This window comes from Salvelinus alpinus, chromosome 16 (genome assembly GCF_045679555.1).
Source record: "Salvelinus alpinus chromosome 16, SLU_Salpinus.1, whole genome shotgun sequence".
In the NCBI taxonomy this organism is placed as follows: domain Eukaryota; kingdom Metazoa; phylum Chordata; class Actinopteri; order Salmoniformes; family Salmonidae; genus Salvelinus; species Salvelinus alpinus.
The window spans coordinates 16,166,350-16,193,256 of NC_092101.1; the positions used below are offsets into that span (position 1 = coordinate 16,166,350).

The window sequence follows — 26,907 nt, forward strand, 5'->3', positions numbered from 1 at the left end:
TACTGTGTTAAATGAGGCCTCACCTCCTGGTTACACTAGTGACCATATCCCCCGTGCATCCCGCAAAGGCGGAGGTGTTGCTAACATTTACGATAGCAAATTTCAATTTACAAAAAAAAAAATGACGTTTTCGTCTTTTGAGCTTCTAGTCATGAAATCTATGCAGCCTACTCAATCACTTTTTATAGCCACTGTTTATAGGCCTCCTGGGCCATATACAGCGTTCCTCTCTGAGTTCCCTGAATTCCTATCAGACCTTGTAGTCATAGCAGATCATATTCTAATTTTTGGTGATTTTAATATTCATATGGAGAAGTCCACAGACCCACTCCAAAAGTATTTTGGAGCCATCATCGACTCAGTGGGTTTTGTCCAACATGTCTCTGGACCTACTCACTGCCACAGTCATACTCTGGACTTAGTTTTGTCCCATGGAATAAATGTTGTAGATCTTAATGTTTTTCCTCATAATCCTGGACTGTCGGACCACCATTTTATTACGTTTGCAATCGCAACAAATAATCTGCTCAGACCCCAACCAAGGAGCATCAAAAGTCGTGCTATAAATTCTCAGACAACACAAAAATTCCTTGATGCCCTTCCAGACTCCTTCTGCCTACCCAAGGACGTCAGAGGACAAAAATCAGTTAACCACCTAACTGAGGAACTCAATTTAACCTTGCGCAATACCCTAGATGCAGTTGCACCCCTAAAAACGAAAAACATTTGTCATAAGAAACTAGCTCCCTGGTATACAGAAAATACCCGAGCTTTGAAGCAAGCTTCCAGAAAATTGGAACGGAAATGGCGCCACACCAAACTGGAAGTCTTCCGACTAGCTTGGAAAGACAGTACCGTGCAGTACCGAAGAGCCCTCACTGCTGCTCGATCATCCTACTTTTCCAACTTAATTGAGGAAAATAAGAACAATCCAAAATTTCTTTTTGATACTGTTGCAAAGCTAACTAAAAAGCAGCATTCCCCAAGAGAGGATGGCTTTCACTTCAGCAGTAATAAATTCATGAACTTCTTTGAGGAAAAGATCATGATCATTAGAAAGCAAATTATGGACTCCTCTTTAAATCTGCGTATTCCTCCAAAGCTCAATTGTCCTGAGTCTGCACAACTCTGCAAGGACCTAGGATCAAGGGAGACACTCAAGTGTTTTAGTACTATATCTCTTGACACAATGATGAAAATAATCATGGCCTCTAAACCTTCTAGCTGCATACTGGATCCTATTCCTACTAAACTACTGAAAGAGCTGCTTCCTGTGCTTGGCCCTCATATGTTGAACATAATAAACGGCTCTCTATCCACCGGATGTGTACCAAACTCACTAAAAGTGGCAGTAATAAAGCCTCTCTTGAAAAAGCCAAACCTTGACCCGGAAAATATAAAAAACTATCGGCCTATATCGAATCTTCCATTCCTCTCAAAAATGTTAGAAAAAGCTGTTGCGCAGCAACTCACTGCCTTCCTGAAGACAAACAATGTATACGAAATGCTTCAGTCTGGTTTTAGACCCCATCATAGCACTGAGACTGCACTTGTGAAGGTGGTAAATGACCTTTTAATGGCGTCAGACCGAGGCTCTGCATCTGTCCTCGTGCTACTAGACCTTAGTGCTGCCTTTGACACCATCGATCACCACATTCTTTTGGAGAGACTGGAAACCCAAATTGGTCTACACGGACAAGTTCTGGCCTGGTTTAGATCTTACCTGTCGGAAAGATATCAGTTTGTCTCTGTGAATGGTTTGTCCTCTGACAAATCAACTGTACATTTCGGTGTTCCTCAAGGTTCCGTTTTAGGACCACTATTGTTTTCACTATATATTTTACCTCTTGGGGATGTTATTCGAAAACATAATGTTAACTTTCACTGCTATGCGGATGACACACAGCTGTACATTTCAATGAAACATGGTGAAGCCTCAAAATTGCCCTCGCTAGAAGCCTGTGTTTCAGACATAAGGAAGTGGATGGCTGCAAACTTTCTACTTTTAAACTCGGACAAAACAGAGATGCTTGTTCTAGGTCCCAAGAAACAAAGAGATCTTCTGTTAAATCTGACAATTAATCTTGATGGTTGTAAAGTCGTCTCAAATAAAACTGTGAAGGACCTCGGCGTTACTCTTGACCCTGATCTCTCTTTTGACGAACATATCAAGACTGTTTCAAGGACAGCTTTTTTCCATCTACGTAACATTGCAAAAATCAGAAATGTTCTGTCCAAAAATGATGCAGAAAAATTAATCCATGCATTTGTCACTTCTAGGTTAGACTACTGCAATGCTCTACTTTCCGGCTACCCGGATAAAGCACTAAATAAACTTCAGTTAGTGCTAAATACGGCTGCTAGAATCCTGACTAGAACCAAGAAATTTGATCATATTACTCCAGTGCTAGCCTCCCTACACTGGCTTCCTGTTAAGGCAAGGGCTGATTTCAAGGTTTTACTGTTAACCTATAAAGCGTTACATGGGCTTGCTCCTACCTATCTTTCCGAGTTGGTCCTGCCGTACATACCTACACGTACGCTACGGTCACAAGACGCAGGCCTCCTAATTGTCCCTAGAATTTCTAAGCAAACAGCGGGAGGCAGGGCTTTCTCCTATAGATCTCCATTTTTATGGAATAGTCTGCCTACCCATGTGAGAGACGCAGACTCGGTCTCAACCTTTAAGTCTTTACTGAAGACTTATCTCTTCAGTAGGTCATATGATTGAGTGTAGTCTGGCCCAAGAGTGTGAAGGTGAACGGAAAGGCTCTGGAGCAACGAACCGCCCTTGCTGTCTCTGCCTGGCCGGTTCCCCTCTCTCCACTGGGATTCTCTGCCCCTAACCCTATTACAGGGGCTGAGTCACTGGCTTACTGGTGCTCTTTCATGCCGTCCCTAGGAGGGGTGCGTCACTTGAGTGGGTTGAGTTACTGACGTGATCTTCCTGTCTGGGTTGGCGCCCCCCCTTGGTTTGTGCTGTGGTGAAGATCTTTGTGGGCTATACTCGGCCTTGTCTCAGGATTGTAAGTTGGTGGTTGAAGATATCCCTCTAGTGGTGTGGGGGCTGTGCTTTGGCAGAGTGGGTGGGGTTATATCCTTCCTGTTTGGCCCTGTCCGGGGGTATCATCGGATGGGGCCACAGTGTCTCCTGACCCCTCCTGTCTCAGCCTCCAGTATTTATGCTGCAGTAGTTTATGTGTCGGGGGGCTAGGGTCAGTTGGTTATACCTGGAGTACTTCTCCTATCTTATCCAGTGTCCTGTGTGAATTTAAGTATGCTCTCTCTAATTCTCTCGTTCTCTCTTTCTTTCTCTCTCTCGGAGAACCTGAGCCCTAGGACCATACGTCACGGCAAACCGGGCATGATGACTCCTTGCTGTCCCCAGTCCACCTGGCCTTGCTGCTGTTCCAGTTTCAACTGTTCTGCCTGCTGTTATGGAACCCCTACCTGTTCAACTCTTAATGATCGGCTATGAAAAGCCAACTGACATTTATTCCTGATTATTATTTGACCATGCTTGTCATTTATGAACATTTTGAAAATCTTGGCTCTCTCTAATTCTCTCCTTCTCTCTCTCTTTCTCTCTCTCGGAGGACCTGAGCCCTGGGACCGTGCGTCGGGGCTGCCGGGCGTGATGGCTCCTTGCTGTCCCCAGTCCACCTGGCCTTGCTGCTATTCCAGTTTCAGCTGTTCTGCCTGCGGTTATGGAACCGCCACCTGTCCCGGACCTGCTATTTTCAACTCTTGATGATCGGCTATGAAAAGCCAACTGAAAATTATTCATGATTATTATTTGACCATGCTTGTCACTTATGAACATTTTGAACATCTTGGCATAGTTCTGTTATAATCTCCACCCAGCACAGCCAGAAGAGGACTGGCCACCCCTCATAGCCTGGTTCCTCTCTAGGTTTCTTCCTAGGTTTTGGCCTTTCTAGGGAGTTTTTCCTAGCCACCGTGCTTCTACACCTACATTGCTTGCTGTTTGGGGTTTTAGGCTGGGTGTCTGTACAGCACTTCGAGATATTAGCTGATGTACGAAGGGCTATATAAAATAAACTTGATTTGATTTGATTTGATTTATTGAAACCACTGCAGCTCTGTAATACCAATAATTGATCATGTATCAAGGCCACAGCCAGCCGGATGGAAGTGTTTTTAACCACTGTGTCCTCAGCTGGCATAAATTGATTAATAGGCTGCAATTACTAACAAAAGAGGCAGGATCGGGCAGACACCCCCATTCATATTAATGGTACAACATGTCCCCAAAAACAAGAGCGATTGCCGGCCACATTATGACGAGGGCCCTTCATTCTTTGTGTTTATCTGGCCTGGCCCTAGAGTGCTAATGCCTTTTTTATGTGACACTCCAAATAAGTGCCCAGGAAACACAGTGGTGATGGTTTCAGGCGTTAAGCGTCCCAGTACAGTAGATGTACAGGCCTGTGACAAATGAGAGAGGAGAGGCTCATTAAATCTCATAGAGAGCATGTTGACATGCCAACATAACCTCCTCCATCCTATAATTATCCTCCTCGCTCGAGGACAGTGAGGAAGAGAGAGTGGAGGAGAGGGAGAGTTAAGGGAGCCATCTTTCATATCTTTATCAGCCCGATCTCATCAGATTGGGAGGGAGGGCAGCTTCCTGCGAACTATCAGTACCAGGAGGACTGATTGCAAACAACACCTAGAGACAGAAGGGCTAGGCCCGGCCCATTTCTCTCTTAAGGCATCACTGATTGTGCTCCGAAACAGAACACTCTCTCTGTCTGCTGTGACGGTCTCGCTCTCTCTTTATTTCATTTTTAACCTTTATTTAACTAGGAAAGTCAGCTAAGAACAAATTCTTATTTACATTGACGGCCTAAGAACAGTGGGTTAACTGCCTTGTTCATGGACAGAACGACAGATTTTCACCTTGTCAGCTCGGGGATTCAATCTTGCAACCTTACGGTTACTAGTCCAACGATCTAACCACTAGGCTACCTGCCCCCTGCTGCCGGCTCTGCTGTGAAGGTCTCTCTCTCTCTGTCTCTCTGCTGTGAAGGTCTCTTACTGTCTCTGTCTCTGTCTCTGTCTCTGTCTCTGTCTCTGTCTCTGTCTCTGTCTCTGTCTCTCACTCGGAGCCTGTCAACAAACTAACCTCTTTCCCCTCTCAACCCTCTATCCCTCTGTGCTACCCCTCTCTCTCTCTCTGTTTCTTTCATTCCCCCGTCATGTCCTCCCTATACCCCCACACACCTCCAGAGACAGCACTGGCAGAGGCCACGGTGCCACCCTCCCCCAATCTCACCCCCCTCACTCCCTACATCACACCCATCTCCTCAGCCCCAATCATCCACATACTACAGTGCACACACCATCCCATCCATCGTATTCCATCCTGGCACATCTTCTCTAATCTGGAGCAGAAGGTGTTATCACTGGAGAGAGAGCTCAAAGAGACAGCATCAGCACACAACATCACCTAACACACTTTTGTTTCTGCAGATCAGCCTCTCCAATAGGGAAATTCTATGCATGACGTCTCACATGTGTAACATCTGTGATGATACCAATGACATTGAATGCAACTTTACTCCCCTGGGTCGTATTCATTAGTGGACACAGTAGAATAACGTTTTGCAACGGAAAACAAAAGCAAGCTTTCTTATTGGACAAGATCAGGTAATCCCTTCCTGTTTCAGTCCATTTTCTTCCATTTGGTGCCTAGTGAATGTAACCGTGAATTCCCTGGATTTCTCTGCAGCCTCACAGGTGTCAGCTTTCCGTTCCAACTTAGTCTTAATGACTAAATTGGTGCAATTAATTAGCTTGATTTGTGGTGTTAACCTCAGCCCCTTCCACATGGGGCCTCGCATTACTAAAGGGGAACCAGTCGATATATACAGAAATTCATCGAATACCCCTCTTGATACAGTGCTTATAAAGACGTATTGATAAACAGATGGATTGACTGAGAAAAGAGTGTTGGCTTTCTCCTCCAGCAGCGAGAGACAGTGACTAAACAAGGAAGCCATGCCATAAAGAAGAGTTAAAACTCTCAAACTCCCACTTATACCTGGGCTAACACTCCTCGATCTCGTTTCGTCAAGTTTCCTCTCCATCTCTCCACACACCTGCTGCCTGCAGTTTTTTCGGTGTATCAGTGAGCTCAGATGAAGAAAAAACTTTACTAATGTCCCAACAGACCATCAAAGCCTCAGGCAGCCTGACTCAACTTCAGCCCCTCGGTGAGTCTCTGTAGTGGGGTGCGGAGGGAGGGAGTGTGGTGCTGGAGCTGGAGCTGGAACCATGGAAGCATCCTGCTAGTTTCCTGCTAGTACAGCTCTGATGGATGCAGTCCTGTCACCGGAGCCAACTGTTCCTGCACGGCGTGTGCCCAGCCTGCTTTTAATGGATGCCTCACACATGCCCAATTAATTCCTAATAATGTTTCCTTTCCCCATCCCCTGCCACTGCTGTCCCACCAACTGCAGTGTAGGCGGCTGTCTGGCGGGAGGAAGAGAGGAGGGAGGGATTGGAAGAGAGAACGGGCAGCAAACTGGAAGAGAAAGGAGAGGTTTGCTAGCCCACGGAGCAGGTAATGTTGCCAGGAGAGCGGCTAAATTGAAAGATGCTAAAGATGCTATGTTGCCTCAACATGGAGCTCTCACCAAGAGAGTCCAAAAAATGATTCAGAAACAATTAATTTCGAAAGACAAGAATTCAATACAAAACTATATTGATAAAATATGTTATTTTTTTTATATCTGCTCCAACACACAGTTCCCAAACACTATTACAACAAGCTAGGGTCCAAAAGCTTCTGAAGTTCCGCCCAATTAGCATTCTCAGTCAATACAATGGATGGAATAAACAAAAGGGAGAATAAAGCCATTTAAAATGTCCTTTAAAGGGAGTGACCTAAAGGGAAAACAACAGAACTAAACACAGTAGGGGTCTCATGTTAGCTTTATGAGCTCATAACAGACCTGTTATTTATTTATAAATGGGGCTGTTGGACACGCTTTGTATAATTAATGAGGATAACGGAGCTTGCCTCCCCATACGGCCTCACCTTATCACTTATACAGAGTACACTCCGGATGACACCTTATTCTCTAGAGCACTACTTTTGACCAGATCCCATCATCCACAGTACCCTATATAGGCTAATGCACTACTTTGACCAGGGCACATAATGCACTATAGGGTGCCATTTCCGATGTACATACAGTATCATTATGGACTAATCAAAGGATGGAGCCCTTATGTGGATTGTAATGTTCACCGGATGAGACATACAGGAGTCATTGTTCCCCAGCCCCCTTGCTATGCCAATCTATGTGTTGGAGAAGTCATTTAGCTAACTTATCAAACAATGTTTACTGTTTAATTAAAAAACGCATTCTGGCAGAGTGGTAGAGTTGGTGTGACGCTTGTGAAGTTAGCAAACAGGAAGCAGGCTTGATTGAAATGGATGGGAGGATGAAGGGATGGAAATATTGAGGGATGGATGAATGGAGGATTGGTGTTGCAAGGAGAAGGACAGATGAATGCCAATCTTCTTCTGAAGAAGAAACTGTCTCTGAATAAACGCCAACCCTTCAGAAGTTTTGAAGTCTCAAAAACGTGACGAAGCGGATCATCCCACCATCCATCTCCTCCTTGGGCAGGAATCCATTGGGCAGGAATCCATTGGGCAGGAATCCATTGGGCAGAATGGACAGAAACATCTGGAATACATGCTGCCACACTAATCTGCACAATCGTTTAACGCTGTTAGGTCTCGGACGGAAAAACATTGACAAGTAGTTTTCATCATGTGTGCTTGGTGCAAAGGAGTTTGTTGAGGCACAAGAGTTCAGCCGTTCTCTGTCCTTCGCCCCATCCCAACCCCATGTTGGAGCAGACGAGCAGAGCGGTGAATAAGAGACAGCCAAGCGGTCCCAGAGCCCGGGCCTATTGCCCTCTCAGTATTACTGCGCTGCCACAGGAAAGCAAACACATCATTTATCTACCCGCCAATGTAAAGACCAGATCCCATAGGAACTGGAGCTGTCAGTCCAATGCATCCATATGACAGAGTGACCAGGCCAGCTACATTTACACTTCCTACTGGATACGAGCTAGCCTGGTCTCAGATCTGTTTGTGCTGTCTTGCCAACCCCTCGGAGTTGGCAAAACAGCACAAACAGTTCTGGGAACAGGCTAGATTTATACAGCATCATTAATTAAGACAGCTTCTGCCATCGCGGCGCTGGTCGATCATAAAGCGAGAGCGGCGAATTACAGACTGTGTGATATATAACACATGACAATGCTTTGATTGCAGCCGGGCAATGTGACGAGCATCAATTCTACAATGATCCTGCTTTCCTGATTAGGAATACGGGATAGCGTAATCAAACCCTGTGATTGCGACGGATCGAGCACCGACACTAAACGGCACTTTGAATGCTGTTTTGACCTAGATGTCTGGTATTAAAACTGAAGGGAGAGAGGGAGGAGAGGAGGGGGGTTGGGTTGATGTTTTTGTTGCTGTGAAGATGCTAATTAAGGGGTCTTTGAGACACAGTGACGGTAGGAAGCTCATGTTTCATCATTTGTATTGGACTGATGAGAGCGCCATGATGAGGTACTGAGACTAGTGCTGGAGTCTGGAGAAAACAAGCACAGTCTGCATCCTGCAACTGCCCACTCTAGTGTCTTAAAGCCACTGCAGAGCAGCAGAGGGACCTGCACACTCAGCTCCATAACGACACGTCTTTCACGTCCCCAACCACTGTGGTCAGAAGCAATGTTGTCAGGGGACCCTTTATGACCACAGTTCAGGTGTATTTCTTCATTCTCTCTGAGAAAAGGCTGCATGCAAGGGGCTGAATAGTAATTGAGCAACGGCAAATCATACAGTATCTTAACAATCTTTCTCTGTGTTTACACCAGACATGCTCAAGTGATCTGCTCGTCTTCTCCAATCCAGCACTTTTTCATTCAAGACCATGGAGGCGAGTGCAAAACACCATTCCACAACGGTGGACTCACAGTGATAGCCCAAACCCTGACCCCTTCAGAAGCCCAGAGAAGCCAGCCAGCTAATGGGTCTCCTCCATGCTGTCCACTGGTCCTCGCTGGAGAGGCGTGTTGGGGAGAGGAGCGCTGCCTGCGTCTGATCAGCCTCTGTCAAAACAATGAAGGTCACGCAAGCTGACGCCCAATTAGGGCTCCGCCAGTCGCCTGCTGCTCACGGAACAGCGGTTAAGCCTGTGGATAGAGGAGGGAGGAAAGGCTGGAGGAGGGAGAGTGGTAGTGGTGATGGGGCTTGGACACATTAAAGGAAAAGGGACAAAAGAAATAAACAAGGAGCCATTTTGACGCCATTAAGCCTTCAACACTTGATGCAGCAGACCGAGGATTCAATACCAGACCCTGTCTCTCTCGTCTGATATTTTCATTAGAGGATTGGACAGTTCTCTAGCTGGTCGGATCAATTTGAGCTGCCTTAATGCTCCTACTGGTCTGGTTCTGTAGCTCTAGTGGTTCTTGTGACAACAGCCAGGCACTAACAGCCCTGCTAATAGTGGTGTAGAGAAAAGAGGCATCCATCACTGGGAAAGCTCTCAAATCTATTTGAACAGAGAGCGTGCCATCGGGGCAGCCCCCACGCTTCGCGACAGTGTGTGTGCGTGCATGTGAGCAGCTGCCAGATTAATCAGAAGGCCCCTGGACAGCCCCTGCTGACCAGAGGTGATTCCAGCAGACATACAGAAAGGCATTAAAGCCTGTTAATTACAGCTGAGGAGACAAAGGCCATGATGCCAGACAGACGGCCTGCCAGGGGAGAGACGTGCTCACTGGGACACACACACGAGAGAGTAGGGGGGCGCAGGGATACCCCTCTGGGAGGAATGCCTGGGGGTGGGGAGAGTGGGGGCATGGAGGGGTTGGCATGGGGCAATATTTATTCTGATGCTGACATACACACGTTTGTGAAATACAGACACAAGTATGCACACGCTTACACAGACACCCGAACACATACGGACACACACTCACACAGACACCCGAACACATACAGACACACACTCACACAGACACCCGAACACATACGGACACACACTCACACAGACACCCGAACACATACGGACACACACTCACACAGACACCCGAACACATACGGACACACACGCACACACAAACTTTGTTATCAAGTCTCTGCTAGATAACAGATTACACTTGCAAGAATAACATTATCCTTGCAAATCACTGCAAACAGAAACATGCCGCGTCTCGGGACTGAAGTATTTAGTGCCTCTCTCTCTTACTTTCTGCATTGCTCCTCCTCTATTTATTCTGTAGGATGACAGTTAATTACAGAAGGGAATTGGTTACAAGCCCACCAGTTAAGTGTATATGTGGCAAACAAAATGGAAAAGCAATTCAAATCACTTAGGAGAAGTTGCCTGCAGAGATTCTGTGTAACACGGCTAAATGCTAATTGTTTAACAACCCGGAGCCTAAAATGTTGCAAATGCATCACTGAGACAACACAAAGAAACAGTGTTTTTCTTGTAAGTTTTTCTCAGTGTGTGTGTGTTTTCCTACATTATCAGGACCAGTGTGTGTGTGTGTGTGTGTGTGTGTGTGTGTGTGTGTGTGTGTGTGTGTGTGTGTGTGTGTGCGTGCGTGCGTGCGTGCGTGCGTGCGTGAAACACATTTCGTCTCTTTAGTCTATAAAAAGTCAACATCAATGTTCTTCTGGGTTACTGACTTGCTGATGTTTCTTTCTTGAAATGGCAACGCAGCAAACAAATAGCTTTTGATATGTGCCTGTTTGTACTTTGTTGCCAAGACACAGCAGTTGCAATGTGAAAGGAAATTACATTTTCAAAGTGCAATTTTCCCATCACTAACATGACAACTATTGGAAAATGTATGTACTGTACCTACCGGTACATTAAGTCTTACCCTCCATTTAGGAAACAAGCTTCGCTCTCAAACACAACCCTGACTGGAGAAATCTCTCTCTCTCTCTTTCTCTTTCTTTATTCCTCTCCATCTTTTTTCTGCACTCACTTTCATCAATAAGTAAATTGAACAGAGAATCTCACAAATCTAAAGGAGAATAATGGGTCTCACTCCCTCCATGCAAAACCACTCCAGTGGGGCATTGACATTCTCATTAATGACCGCAGAGCGACTGAAAAGTGTATTGGTGGGACATTTGACTTGCTATAAAATCATCGAATTGAGAGACTTCAGCATTGAATCAAATGGCTGGAGTTTTCGTTTGAGTTTCCCCCTCTAGGTTATAGAGTGGATGAAGTACCATAGTAGGACTGGAGGCCCCTCCTGGCCACACCAGAGGACAGCCATTAACCACCTGGAACTGTGTGTGTGTGTGTGTGTGTGTGTGTGTGTGTGTGTGTGTGTGTGTGTGTGTGTGTGTGTGTGTGTGTGTGTGTGTGTGTGTGTGTGTGTGTGTGTGTGTGTGTGTGTGTGTGTGTGTGTGTGTGTGTGTGTGTGTGTGGAGCTGTAACAGAGTGGGCTTTAACCTTGGCCTGCCTAAACTGCTGTAGCTCATTCTGTTCAGCTCAGCAGATTCCAGTGTCCCCTCACTACAGGAGATGCTTTGTTGATATCAGACAGGTAACTTCCCCTACAGAGCCTGCAAATCAGGGGTTGGAATCGGTTCAGGGAACAGAACAGAAAACCGGGAAAGAATGACATTTTTCCAGGAACAGAATCAGAACCACAAACAAAAGTGATCAATACTGTTTAAAAGCATGGGAACCGGTTAATAAAGTTATTTTACGTTCCGGGAATTTTTTCCAGTCCCACGAAAAACGCAAAACAAAGCGTCTATGCAAAGCCCTCACTCTGTCACTCAAAAACGTATTCCATTGTCTGCCTGCCTGCCAGCTGAAATCTTTGCCAGTGTGTGTCCGTGTGTAGAACCCTCCCCCTCCGAAAACATAGTCTAGTAGCCTACTGACATTATCAGCATGATTCAGAAATGAGCGATAAAGATTTTAATTCGAGAAAAAGGGATTAACCTTTTCAATGCTATATAAAGATACTATAGTTATGACGTTTCACATAGGATTTATTAACTACAGAAAGGTAAGACATTTTTATTTTAACTCTGCACACACAAGCTTGTTAGCTATCTAGCTGGTCCAAAGTTAAGCCAACTTTCTGAAGTTAAAAGACATTCAAAGTTCCTTCATAGAAGCCGCTCCTCCGTAGGTATAATTCTGTCAGCCTAATTCAGATAACTTTTTTATTTAACTACGCAATTCAGTTAAGAACAAATTCTTATTTACAATGACAGCCTAGGAACAGTGGGTTAACTGCCTTGTTTAGGGGCAGAACGACAGATTTTTACCTTCAACTCTGGGATTATGATCTAGCAACCTTTCGGTTACTGGCCCAACGCTCTAACCACTAGGCTACTAAACCTGCCTCCCCTAAAATTATGATAATGCATGTCACAACAAGATGCTCAGTGCTTCAAGCCAAGCCTCCTCCTCCACCCTCTCTCGCTCTCTCCCCACCTGCAAAATTTCAGTCGCATCTCACGCCCTACACTCTTCTGTCCAATGCATGTAAATAGCTTGCCCGCTCCATAGCAAGCTGCTCTATCCGCATTGATTGGTGTAGTAATTTAATGTCGACCTAAATGTACAAAAAAAATATTTCAGAGGTTAAAAAAGGAACACAAAGGGACGATATAAACCGTTAAGTTTTTGGGATTCGAACCGGTTCAGAACTAGATTTTTCTGGTCAGAACAATGGAACTGAACAAAAAAATTATAGTTCTGTTCAGAATGAAACGATTGGAAAATCCTTTCGGTTTTGACCTTTGCTGCAAATCCACCAATTACTGAAAAACACTAAATCCACTTGAATACAGGTCAGAAAACTGCCACAGGGCACTATAACCAAGTAGCACAATATAGAGAATCAGCCTGATCTCAGTGTGTATCTTGGAAATTAGAAAATAATAATGGCGCATATTGTATTAGAACCAAAAATCTAGATACTGTACCTGAGGTTCTGAGCTTTTGCCTTCAGGAAGGCACACAGAGAAATATTTGTATTTTTGTCTGGGAAATAAGAAAACTGAATTAAATGTTCTATGCAGAACAAAACACCCGTACTGCTTTTTTGAAGCCACCACATTTAAGAGAAATTATTCACTAAGGCAAGCCGCATAAAGCTTTCAGTATCTTTTTAACATGTTAATGAGCATCTCTGAATTACACAAGGGGGAGAAATCTCATTGTCGCCTGCAAACTAATAACTAATATCAATAGCAGCACAAGCCGATAGTGAACAGGCATATTGCATTCACAAAGCTGCAAATAAAAATTCAGAGGCGCCACAACCGGGGTCCGAGAGGGATTTGAATGAAATTAATTACATTACTTTCCATTCTTCCAGAAATCCGACGCGATTCATCTTGGTCTCCCCCCAGACTCAGACAAGGCAGATATATGATAAGAGTTGGGCTTCTTATAGCTATCCGACAGACTCTGGGCTTCATAAATACCTGCAGTCAGGGGGACGGTGGCAGGCAGAGAGCCTCAGGAATCATTTTCTGTAATGGGGGCTTGAAGAGCTTATGTTTCTCCTTCTGTGTCTCTCTGTTTTATGTCTCTATTTTTCTTCTCTAAGTCTTCAAAAATATGTTTCAGACCTCCAGGTTTTTCCCCATACATCAAAACATAACCCGACTCAACCCACTCACAAAACATACAGCTCCTCTGGCAACTAGTTGTTCTGAAGAAATTAAAGAATGCCTCACTCATCTGTAACCTTGACAAGTGTTCTCTGTTTAAAGGCTTATCCAGGTCTGTCAGATGGCAGGACATACCAGGGATGGGAGCCCAGCAATCTGTCGCGGTGCCACAAACACGTCATGTCCTTCAGTAACGAAGAAGCAGATGAGAGGGGGGTGGAGAGGAAGAGAGAGTCTGGAGTGGTTTCATTCTGTGTTCCAACCTTATAGCATCTCTCTCTCTCTATTGCTTTGTAGCTACTCTTGTCTAATTTAGCAGTAACAGATTCTGCTGTGCTTGAGGAAGCATCGGTGACAATGACAGCATTGGTCCTGGAGCTATCCAGTACCGAAAAAACTGCAGCCTCCTACACTACAGAGCCCCTGGGGAGGTTGGTCTCTCTGTGTGAGGATTAAATGTTCCAGATAAGAACCCACTGGCAAATTGGTGAAATAAACAGCAAGTATTCTTCCCTTATTGGTTTCAGAGTCTGAATCACTATTCAATTCCAACCTGGACAACAGAGACCATTTCATTCGGCACCTGAGCCATATTACTAACAAAGGATGCATCCAAACAAAATGATCAACAAAGAAGAAGGGGTGAAAGGATATTCAACCCCCAAGTAGCCCCTTTGTGCCCTCCATTAAAAATTAGACAAAAACTGTTACCAGATGTCATTGATTATTTATGGTGTTTAATAGGCAAAATGCCCATATTGAATTATGCATTCGTGGTCTGTTCCTCCGATGAATATTCAAAAGCTGTTTCTGCTGAGAGCTGCTGCTCGCCTTTGTCTGCATGCGGTTAGCCAATGGCACATCTGTGACTGCAGCCCGGCACTGTGGTTAGCCAATGTGGCTTACGCCAAAGCATTGCTAATGCCAGATGAGAGCCTACATCCTGCTACAGCTCAGTATTGCTCTGTATTGCTCTGCCAGGCCAGAGGCTTCAGAACAGCCTGAGATTCTCCTGAGCTGTCAATCAAAGCAGAAACACCAGGTTCATTAAGGTGATAAAATGTCCCTGGGATTCTGGCAATAAGAGGGAGAGACTGGCAAAAAGCCACAGCAGACCTCAGTCAGTGGGATTCATACACAAGCACACACATGCACACACATGCATGAGCATGCAGACACACACTTACAATCACACGTGCATGCACACGCGCACTAACACACATGCACATATGCACACAACACACTCACAGACACACTCACTCTCTCACACAGATACACAATAACTCACACATATGCACGCACTCACACAGAATGCTGTGAGCGTTTGCACTGTTTAATTTGATCAGGGCTGTCTAAGTCTTTAAATTAGACTCTCTCTGTGTCTGAAGGCACATAATCCCCCCCATTTTGCACTGCATGTATGAAAGGGGTATTGCTTTCAGCAGGAATACTGTCTTTCACTATTGGCCATCTGAACCATCTGCAGACATCTGGATACCCTGCAGTTTCTCAAGTTCTGTTGAAAAACTTCAGGAGTGATTTTGTTCATTCAACAGACAGTGGCTGCTTAATTAAGTGAATATTAATTTACTACATGAGTGAAACCTCCGAAAATCCATGCTTTCTTTCATTGGCTTGGATGCTACTCAAGTGCAAAATTGAATTATCGCCGTTCAAGTCGCTCCCTACAAGTGTCGGTGCTAAGCTGTGTGCAGCCGAGCAGAGAGGCACATTATTGAAAGACATTGCGAGTCAACCCATGCAAAAGCAGAAAATACTCTGAATTCTCCCCAATCGGTTTCTCAGCCACTTGTGATGACAACATTTCCGAGCTGTTTTTGGCCCTTGTCAGTATCATTGGAAAACAGCCATTGAGGAGCAGTGTGCAACTAACTATCTGATGGGATATTGTGCCTCTATTGTGCCTCGTGTAAAGAAGAAAAATAGAACAGCAACCAAATTGGCAGTGCCACAGAAGACCTCTATTGAGATTAGTTTAGTGGTGTCAGCCAGCTCATCTTTGAACCTGAAGAAAGAGAGAAAGACTGAGAGAGAGAGAAGGGAGAGAGGGGGAGAGGGGAGGGGGACAGAGAGGGGGAGAGACAAAGACAGAGACAGAGAGAGCATTGGAGAGAAAGACTGAGAGAAAGGTAGAGGGAGAGGGAAAGAGAGGCTAATAGAGAAGGAGAGGGGGGGGGCTCTCCCACTAACAAGATTAGCACTCATCACCTTTGTTTAGGGAGCGTTCCGTTTCCACAGGTGCCAGCTAGGGAACCCTGACGGTCCCCAACACGGGTCAGTGACAGGAGGGACAACTTTTCCAGATGCACACATACACACACATGACTGCTCAACCATGTGAAGGGAAAAAAAGCTCAAATAATGAGCATGCAGCTGTTGAGGCGTTTTTTTTAAAATCTCCCCCATGTCACTATGCATCAGCCGTGTGAGCCAAGCCTACCTTTATAGTTTCCCCATCCATCAGCCCGCCTGTCTCAGAGTATTGGCAATGCCACACACACACACACACACATGGATGGATGGGCAAAACAGTTTCTACCCAGGTGGAATCGGCAAACTCACACACATGCATGCACAGAAAGAAGTGGAGCGGAGATAAAAGAGAAAGATTATCATTTCACGAAGTGCTGGTTGGAATCCGTGCTATATTTCACTGGGGCTCATCTGAACATGAAAATACACATACACATGTACAGTACGCTGTTCAGCAGCATCATCTATCATTGTCCGATCCAAAGGCATATATATTGCAGACTGACGCAATATACTCCACCAGCATTTGACCGTGCACTTTCATTAGCGTGAGCGGGAGTTGTTCGTTTTTCAGACAGCAGATAAAAACACATGCCATGTATAAAAAAGTATAAAAACACATGCCATGTTTGACAGAGTGCCATCAAAGATAACGTCTCGAGTTCCCTCTCTCGGTTAGGTAGCTGTCGTTGCTTTAGGATTTATTGAAGGGGCTCGCTGCTTGTTGAATTCACAGCATATGCAATACATCCTCCCTCCGTCAGAAGACTATAATCTCTACTCTTCCTGAGAAACGGAGCAAGGCCGCTCAGATCAGATCAAATCAAATCAAATCAAATCAAATCAAATTTTATTAGTCACATACACATGGTTAGCAGATGTTAATGCGAGTGTAGCGAAATGCTTGTGCTTCTAGTTCCGACAATGCAGTAATAACCAACAAGTAATCTAACCTAACAATTCCACAACTACTACCTTACACACACACACAAGTGTAAAGGGATAAAGAATATGTACATAAAGATATATGAATGAGTGGTGGTACAGAACGGCATGGCAGATGCAGTAGATGGTATAGAGTACGGTATATACATATGAGATGAGTACTGTAGGGTATGTAAACATAAAGTGGCATAGTTTAAAGTGGCTAGTGGTACATGTATTACATAAAGATGGCAAGATGCAGTAGATAATATAGAGTACAGTATATACATATGAGATGGGTAATGTAGGGTATGTAAACATTATATTAAGTGGCATTGTTTAAAGTGGCTAGTGGTACATTTTTACATAATTTCCATCAATTCCCATTTTTAAAGTGGCTGGAGTTGAGTCAGTATGTTGGCAGCGGCCGCTAAATGTTAGTGGTGGCTGTTTAACAGTCTGATGGCCTTGAGATAGAAGCTGTTTTTCAGTCTCTCGGTCCCTGCTTTGATGCACCTGTACTGACCTCGCCTTCTGGATGATAGCGGGGTGAACAGGCAGTGGCTTGGGTGGTTGTTGTCCTTGATGATCTTTATGGCCTTCCTGTGACATCGGGTGGTGTAGGTGTCCTGGAGGGCAGGTAGTTTGCCCCCGGTGATGCGTTCTGCAGACCTCACTACCCTCTGGAGAGCCTTACGGTTGTGGGCGGAGCAGTTGCCGTACCAGGCGGTGATACAGCCCGACAGGATGCTCTCGATTGTGCATCTGTAGAAGTTTGTGAGTGCTTTTGGTGACAAGCCGAATTTCTTCAGCCTCCTGAGGTTGAAGAGGCGCTGCTGCGCCTTCTTCACAACGCTGTCTGTGTGGGTGGACCAATTCAGTTTGTCCGTGATGTGTACACCGAGGAACTTAAAACTTTCCACCTTCTCCACTACTGACCCGTCGATGTGGATAGGGGGGTGCTCCCTCTGCTGTTTCCTGAAGTCCACAATCATCTCCTTTGTTTTGTTGACGTTGAGTGTGAGGTTATTTTCCTGACACCACACTCCGAGGGCCCTCACCTCCTCCCTGTAGGCCGTCTCGTCGTTGTTGGTAATCAAGCCTACCACTGTAGTGTCATCCGCAAACTTGATGATTGAGTTGGAGGCGTGCATGGCCACGCAGTCGTGGGTGAACAGGGAGTACAGGAGAGGGCTCAGAACGCACCCTTGTGGGGCCCCAGTGTTGAGGATCAGCGGGGTGGAGATGTTGTTACCTACCCTCACCACCTGGGGGCGGCCCGTCAGGAAGTCCAGGACCCAGTTGCACAGGGCGGGGTCGAGACCCAGGGTCTCGAGCTTGATGACGAGTTTGGAGGGTACTATGGTGTTGAATGCTGAGCTGTAATCGATGAACAGCATTCTCACATGGGTATTCCTCTTGTCCAGATGGGTTAGGGCAGTGTGCAGTGTGGTTGCGATTGCGTCGTCTGTGGACCTATTGGGTCGGTAAGCAAATTGGAGTGGGTCTAGGGTGTCCGGTAGGGTGGAGGTGATATGGTCCTTGACTAGTCTCTCAAAGCACTTCATGATGACGGAAGTGAGTGCTACGGGGCGGTAGTCGTTTAGCTCAGTTACCTTAGCTTTCTTGGGAACAGGAACAATGGTGGCCCTCTTGAAGCATGTGGGAACAGCAGACTGGGATAAGGATTGATTGAATATGTCCGTAAACACACCAGCCAGCTGGTCTGCGCATGCTCTGAGGACGCGGCTGGGAATGCCGTCTGGGCCTGCAGCCTTGCGAGGGTTAACACGTTTAAATGTTTTACTCACCTCGGCTGCAGTGAAGGAGAGCCCGCAGGTTTTGGTAGGGGGCCGTGTCAGTGGCACTGTATTGTCCTCAAAGCGGGCAAAAAAGTTGTTTAGCCTGTCTGGGAGCAAGACATCCTGGTCCGCGACGGGGCTGGTTTTCTTTTTGTAATCCGTGATTGACTGTAGACCCTGCCACATACCTCTTGTGTCTGAGCTGTTGAATTGCGACTCGATTTTGTCTCTGTACTGGGACTTAGCCTGTTTGATTGCCTTGCGGAGAGAATAGCTACACTGTTTGTATTCGGTCATGCTTCCGGTCACCTTGCCCTGGTTAAAAGCAGTGGTTCGCGCTTTCAGTTTCACGCGAATGCTGCCGTCAATCCACGGTTTCTGGTTTGGGAATGTTTTAATCGTTGCTGTGGGTACGACATCGTCAATGCACTTCCTAATGAACTCGCTCACCGAATCAGCATATTCGTCAATATTGTTGTTGGACGCGATGCGGAACATATTCCAATCCGCGTGATCGAAGCAGTCTTGAAGCGTGGATTCAGATTGGTCGGACCAGCGTTGAACAGACCTGAGCGCGGGAGCTTGTTGTTTGAGTTTCTGTTTGTAGGCTGGAATCAACAAAATGGAGTCGTGGTCAGCTTTTCCGAAAGGGGGGCGGGGGAGGGCCTTATATGCGTCGCGGAAATTAGTATAACAATGATCTAGGGTTTTTCCAGCCCTGGTAGCACAATCGATATGCTGATAGAATTTAGGGAGTTTTGTTTTTAGATTAGCCTTGTTAAAATCCCCAGCTACGATGAATGCAGCCTCAGGGTGTGTGGTTTCCAGTTTACAAAGAGTCAGATAAAGTTCGTTCAGGGCCATCGATGTGTCTGCTTGGGGGGGAATATATACGGCTGTGATTATGATTGAAGAGAATTCCCTTGGTAGATAATGCGGTCGACATTTGATTGTGAGGAGTTCTAGATCAGGCGAACAGAATGACTTGAGTTCCTGTGTGTTGTTATGATGATCACACCACTTCTCGTTAATCATAAGGCATACCCCCCCGCCCCTCTTCTTACCGGAAAGATGTTTGTTTCTGTCGGCGCGATGCATGAAGAAACCAGCTGGCTGCACCGACTCCGTTAGCGTCCCTTGAGTTAGCCATGTTTCCGTGAAGCAGAGCACGTTGCAATCCCTGATGTCTCTCTGGAATGCTACCCGTGCTCGGATTTCATCAACCTTATTGTCAAGAGACTGGACATTGGCGAGTAGTATGCTAGGGAGTGGAGCGCGATGTGCCCGTCTCCGAAGCCTGACCACGAGACCGCCTCGTTTGCCCCTTTTTCGGCGTCGCACAGGGTCGCCGGCTGGGATCAGATCCATTGTATTGGGTGGAAGGCAAAACACTGGATCCGTTTCGGGAAAGTCATATTCCTGGTAGGAACGATGATGAGTTGACGTTAATCGTATATTCAGTAGTTCCTCCCGACTGTATGTAATGAAACCTAAGATTACCTGGGGTACCGATGTAAGAAATAACACATAAAAGAACAAAATACTGCATATTTTCCAAGGAACGCGAAGCGAGGCGGCCATCTCTCACTTCCGGCGCCGGTACACCGGCGGTACACCGCCGGTACACTAAGATGCTCATGATGTTGGTTTCGCCAAGGCCGATATCCTTCTAATTGTTTCGTCAAAAATTAAGTGGCTTTAAAACAGAGCCGATAGGCTATTAAAACATTCCCCCACATTAAACACATGAACACATTTTCTGTCGCACCCCTGCCGGGTTGATGGTTGTTACTTTGCAGACCACAACATCACGTAAAGCAGTGAAACATTATTGAATCACACATGATAACAGTTAGATCAGGTCATAAGAGGACAAACAAGTATCATTCTTCAGATGTCATTCGGATGTCAAGCACGCACTTTTCCTCTTAGCTAAGAGTAGCTAATTGTAGTATCAGCAAGGATTCTACATATGTTATAGCAAGGTTAAAAAAGGGTTAAAGCACGTAAAAACAGAGCAAAAACTTTTCAGAATAAAATTACAACTGAAATTCATACAAAATGTGTTATTCAAGACTCGACCAGAATAAAGGCATCAAATAAAAGGTTTGGAAACAAGAGTGTAATAAACTAATAAACTATACAGTGATACAGTATGTCAATGCTCACATGGAAAACGAAATACTGAAGTCTCTTCAACGCATGCATAGACTATTTGTATTTATTTAAGTGGTAGTTTATTTACAAATACCTTGCTTTGTCTTCGTGAAGACAGAATATAGCCTACTCCTTATTAATAACGAATACCCAAGATACCGATTTCTCAAGCTTCATATTAAGCGACGCCAAAAAGACAAATCGTAATGTAATATACTGGAATAGGCTAATACACATTGTTCTAACCTTTTAGGAGGAGATGACCGTGAGCCGCTCTGGTGTCTCTGTCAAGTCCTCAGGAATGTAGAGCGATGCCGCCTCAGAGTAACGTTGGTCTGATTCCGTGCAGTTGTTCTGTTAGTCACGAGCCACAGTCAGCAGTGCGAGCCATCGAGCGCACCAAAACCGTATAAAGAGTTGGAAAAAATAACGAATCGCGTTTTGGAGAGGTCCAAAACACAAAAACGGAGTATCTGGTGTCCGTCCTATTGCGCAAAGAGAAGTGAGACAGACGAAACGTGATGAGAAGAGCTACAACGATTCTCACCTCCCCGGCAGCCAAGTGCTACTGAACAAAAGAGCGCAGATACTCTCTGCAGAGTCCCGCTATTCAAATCAGCGAAGGGGAGGTGGGGGGGGGGGGGGGGGGGGTATGATGGATGTGGTGGCCCCGTGGGCGTTGAGGGTGTGTGGGGAGTGTGGGGAGAGGGGCGTCCTATGGGGTAGAGACATAATTTGGCACATCTGCACTGTTACTGTATAATCCCGTTTGTCTGTTTTGAGCGCCACGATTTATAGCCTTGGGGATAATGTTACCTTGTATTGTAAATTCACAATGACCTCGCAGAGTAAGAAAGTTAGAGGTATAACTCATTAATGCTGAAACCTTAGATTAATAACAATTAGGCCAACTCTTGTTTTTGAAGTAGCTTCAACATTAATTATAGTCTTAGAAACACGTTTGAGGTCACAGGCAGGCTTGTCACTGCTCCAAATAACACTTCATTAACACCTATCTACCACTAAAACTCGTCAACAACTAAGACAGGTCTCAAAATGCAGAGTTAAAACAATAGAACATGTATTGTATAGACAGATGTGTCACCAGCCAAAACATTAAACTAATTGCAATTAACGCAAACGTCATGACTTATTACACTCTTATACATTAGCTTATATTATAGTGTAGCCTTGTTGAAGTCTCCAGAAATCATTAGGACCTGTTTCCAGTAGACAGACAGCACCAGAGAGCCTCTCAACACCCCGCTTTACCACACCGAGAATAATGATCCCCTCCGAGATGCCACCGTGCTGCGCAGGGAAGATTAACTCGCCCTACTAATTCACAACCCACCATACACTTTCAGGATTGCTTGTTAATTTAAATAAGAAAAAAAATCTGCAGAGTGCCTTTTGAAAATTTCGATTTAAAATGTATTCGAGCACGAGGCTTATTCGTGGTTTGTTCTTGGCGTGTAGAAATGGGGATTTCAGAAAATCTCTTTGTGATAAATTGGACAGTGAACCTATTCTAAACAATAATGCTGGTGTTGAGAGTTTCAGGGCTACTTTCCAACCTGGCAAATTGTAGGACTTGACACTGCGCTACACAGTCAAAAGGTAGATCCTTTCAGTCCTTAGAATGACGTAGCTATCCATGGTGCTGAACAGTTAGTTACCAAGCTTCATGGGTTTGTTGTTCAGAGCTTTCCTATCAGCACCAAGAGCATTGCTTGACCTGTGGACTATAGGTTTTCCAACGCTTACAGCTATAACAGCTGCTACATGGACTGCTGTACTCAAACAACACTCATCATATGATTGATTCAAACCCTAGTGCATGTGTTGGAGCTTATTTTAATTTATGTTCTTTTTTCTAATAACTGCCTTTATCTTTACTTAAAACATAGCTCTTTGTATTCAATAGAATATGACATGCATTTAAAGCAAACGTTACCAATCAATTTCCAGTGGCATTTACAGGACAACAAAGGGGCTGTCAACTTTGACATTTCCTTTCTGCTCCAACTACATTTGCAGATGCTTAATTATTAGCTATCACAGTCTCATGCTGATACTATATTTGTGAATCCTATCAGTGTGACACTCAAGGTTTCATCATCAAAGCAAATGTGTGTAATGGTCCAATTTGACTTCCAGATAGGGGTGACATTGTGACATTACAATGTCTGTTTGGGGCACAGCGCTCAAGATTGAGGTTCCCTTTTGTCTGAAAGGGTCCTTGCCTGCATGTTGTAGCAGGCTCTCTCTTCAGTGGCTTTGAACCTAAAAGCACTCCAGCACCCTCAGCTCCAGCTTATCAGATCACTTCACAGCCAGATACTTCAAAAGCCAAGGCCGCCTGCCTGATGCCTAATGCCGCACACACTGGCCAGACACTGAACTCCTCTCCAGCCTTCACCAAGCCATCACTGGTAGGCAGGCAGGCATGCAAGGAGAGACTAGGAGGCAATCAGAACGAGTCAACACATGGCTGCTTATATTGATCCATGTCTTATATAGAGGGGGGCACATGTGTTTATCTAGCCACCACCATATAACAGTCCGTCTGTTTATGTGATCTGGGCTGGCTAAGCACAGCAGCACAGCCTAGCAGAGGCTCTTCTCTCTCCTTGATGTTCATTACTGTTAATACCTTAATCAGCCAACACACACACAGTCTGTAGACTGGGAGAGATTAGTCCCAGAGGATGTAGCTTAGAGAGAAACGGTCCAGCCACCCCTGACGGCCCACAGGAACGGTCACAGTAGTGGAGGAATGTCTTCCCCCCAGGAGGATTTTAAGTCAAGTTGAGTCCGTAGGGGATTGGAAATAGCATAATAAGAAGCATAGAGCTGTGCTTTATTGTTCACAACAGATACCATTCTGCAGGCATAGAATCAAATAAGTCGGCTCCCATGACAACAATGGAGCATTGAACCTTGCAAAGCTTCCTAAACTCATCTTGAATATGTGCGACTGCTTTAGTGAACATATAGTAAACATACCAACACACAACACAATGCATTTTATTTATTATGAACACTCACTTATTTTGTGCTGGCAAGCTGGTGATTGAAGCTCTTATAGTAGTTTTGATGCAAATTGACAGTTTCTATTATTCTACATCATTCAGGATGAGCAGAATATGAGATGATAAGATATGCAATATAAGGTCAGCAGCCATTCAGACGCCCATGCTGACCTCTGTTATGGCATTACTGGTGTTCTGCTCCTATCTGCCCAATGATCCTTCATTCCCCTGAGTAGGCTGCTATCAGATATGATGTACAGCACTGACAGACAGAAAGGCCAAAGCCTGAGCCCATTGATCTCAAAACCAGAATAAGAAATGTCTCCCGGGAAAAACAACATTCTATCAAAGTTTTTGTAGAAATAGTGGACATTTTACACTTCTCTAGTATGATTGTGTAATATCATATTCACTTTAAACTATTGTTTTCTTCTATTTCCCATGATCAATCATAAACTCTGCTTGGTTTGGTTAATCTTTCAACTGCAATATTAATAGACTGACCTTTGATTAAATGAAATACAATTTTAGCCAAAAGCATTTAATAGAAGGTTTTATAATGCAATGCAAATTGCAATTAGTTATAGTCGGCATAAGTGATCCACTAATTAACACAATATTGTGATAATTTATCATCGCTTCCGATACTGTAAGATATTATTGTCTACGTGATAGGTGTCCCTAAACCGGGAAGGTTATTGCTAACGTGCGCTAATGTGACTAGAATGACGTTGTAAACAACAGCCAACTTTCCGGTACATAGACATGTCTGACATGGACAGAAAGTTTCAATTCTTGTTAATCAAAGTGCAGTGTCCAATTAACAGTAGCTATTACAGTGAAAACAATCCATGCTATTGTTAGAGGAGAGTGCACAACAACACAACACTTTTATCACAGCAACTGGTTTGATACATTCACCTCTGAAGGTAAATAATGTACTTACATTCAGTAATCTTGCTCTGATTTGTCATCCTGAGGTTCCCAGAGATAAAATGTAGCATTGTTTTGTTTGATAAAATCCATTTTTATATTCAAATGTAGGAACTGGATACTATAGTTTGAACCCCTGCTGTCTCTGGAAACACTTCAAAGTGTTTCCTTTCAAATGGTACCAAGCATATGCAAATCCTTGCTTCAGGTCCAGAGCTACAGGCAGTTAGATTTGGGTATGTCATTTTAGGCGGAAATTGAAAAAAAGGGTCTGATCCTTAAGAAGATTTATACAACAACAATAGTAATAGTGATAAACTCAGAATGTTACTAACTCTTTCACAGTATGATGGATATTCTCACAAATCATCTTCCTTTATCTTGCATGAAAAGAAGCGCTTCAGCTTGTATTGATTTTACTTGATATCTGAGATATTGTGGATGTGGGTTAGAAACGTGATTATTTTCAGTAGTTTAGCACAAATAATCTGAATATAATCTACCATACATGGATCTGACCGCATTAATTATGAATAACAGTGAGGGAGAACTATAATCCATTGTCATAGCAGTGACTCTTATTTCTTTTGAGGGTGTGTTGTGTTGATGGGTCAGGGATAGAGGCTGTGTGTTTGGGCTCTTGTGTTAGGGATATGAATAAGAGGTGACTGTTTGGAGAACTGTCCTGATTGATTTCCATCCATACTTCCCCTTGATCCATTCATCAAGTACCAGAAGAGAGGGAGATGAGAAGAGAGGTGAGTAGAAAGGAAGGAATGATATGAGGGGAGAGAATACAAGAGGATGGAAAAGGGAGAGGAGAAACTGAAAAAAGGAATCGAGAAGAGGGGAGAGGAGAGAATGGATGAATGAGGAGAAAGGAGAGGCGATAAGAGGAAGTCATAGGGAGAGAGGATGAGAGAGGACAGTGCTACTGTCTGGGGTAGATGGGGGTGGTGGTGAAGGGTGGGGGGTTCTTGGCACCAGTCCAGCAACCGCAGCTCATTGACCCAGAAACGACTGACACAAGCACTTAGAGGCAATCAACAAACCACACTTGGTCACTCGCCATTACTGGGGATGCGCGCGTGGGTTAAATTACGCAGGGGGTGAAAATGAGTGGAAAGGATGGAGGGAGGAGGGGAGGGGAGACAAAGCGTGGGATAATGTTGGTGGTTTGACGGCCTGGTGGTTCGGTGACAGGCATTGTGGGAGCGCCACAGGGGCCATGGAGCGCCGGAGGAAAGAGGATAGTCAGCAGCCAGAAGCTATAAATGAGGGTGAAATTAAGCCTCTCAGGTGGGTGCTAGTGATCCATAATAAATTAAGGGGAGAGGACCAGGAGAGGAGAAGTCGAGGAGGGAACGGGCCTGTAGTCGGGCCCTTGCCAGATAAACAAGAAACACATTCGGCTCGACACAGTCAGCGATGATGAGAGCAGCTTTTGTTTGGTTTTGAAGATATTTTTTCCAAGGGAGAAGTGGTTTTGTGCTAGGCGGTGATGAGAGGCGATTACCCTGCTTCATAGAGAGGGCAGCAGTGTTATTGTCATCTCATGGACCTCGAAGCAAATCTCTCCAAACTAAGCACTCACTCTGACAACGGAGTCAATAAGGCGAGCGTGGAAAGAAGTGTACACTGCACTTAGGGGAGATGACTGTTTTAAGTCAGCCTTCACAAACAAATAGGCAAACTGGAGCACAGAACAGAACAGCCCCGTGTCAATCGTTAGATAGACACTCTAACAAGGAGAATGGTCAGTAGTTTTCTCACAGCATTCTCTGCATGTGTTTTTAATTGATCAAACCTGACTCAGACATTTGATTTGTGGTTTAATATGCACTAGCAGCCCCGAGGGAATGAGAGGCTTCTGACATTACAAAGAGAACAGTCATTGGCTAATGGAAATTCCATGTCATGGCCGCATTTCATAAAAAATACAAACTCTCCGAGCCCAAACTTTTTGTTTCGGGCACCAGCAATTACCTTGGCCTTGTTTAACAATGATAAAAATATTGTGAAAACTTTCTGATTACGTCTCTGCAGGAAG

The 26,907-nt window shown here is 44.8% G+C and overlaps 1 protein-coding gene across 1 annotated transcript in view; it reads right to left on the reverse strand.

Annotated features, from left to right (window-relative positions):
- Positions 1-21,472, reverse strand: part of LOC139540947 (neurocan core protein-like) — a 207,004-nt gene extending 185,532 nt beyond the window's left edge. Inside the window, exon 1 of the mRNA XM_071345030.1 lies at positions 21,136-21,472. The gene's annotated coding sequence lies outside the window, so the exon portion shown is untranslated. The remainder of the gene's footprint in view (positions 1-21,135) is intronic.
- Positions 21,473-26,907: the final 5,435 nt, after the last annotated feature.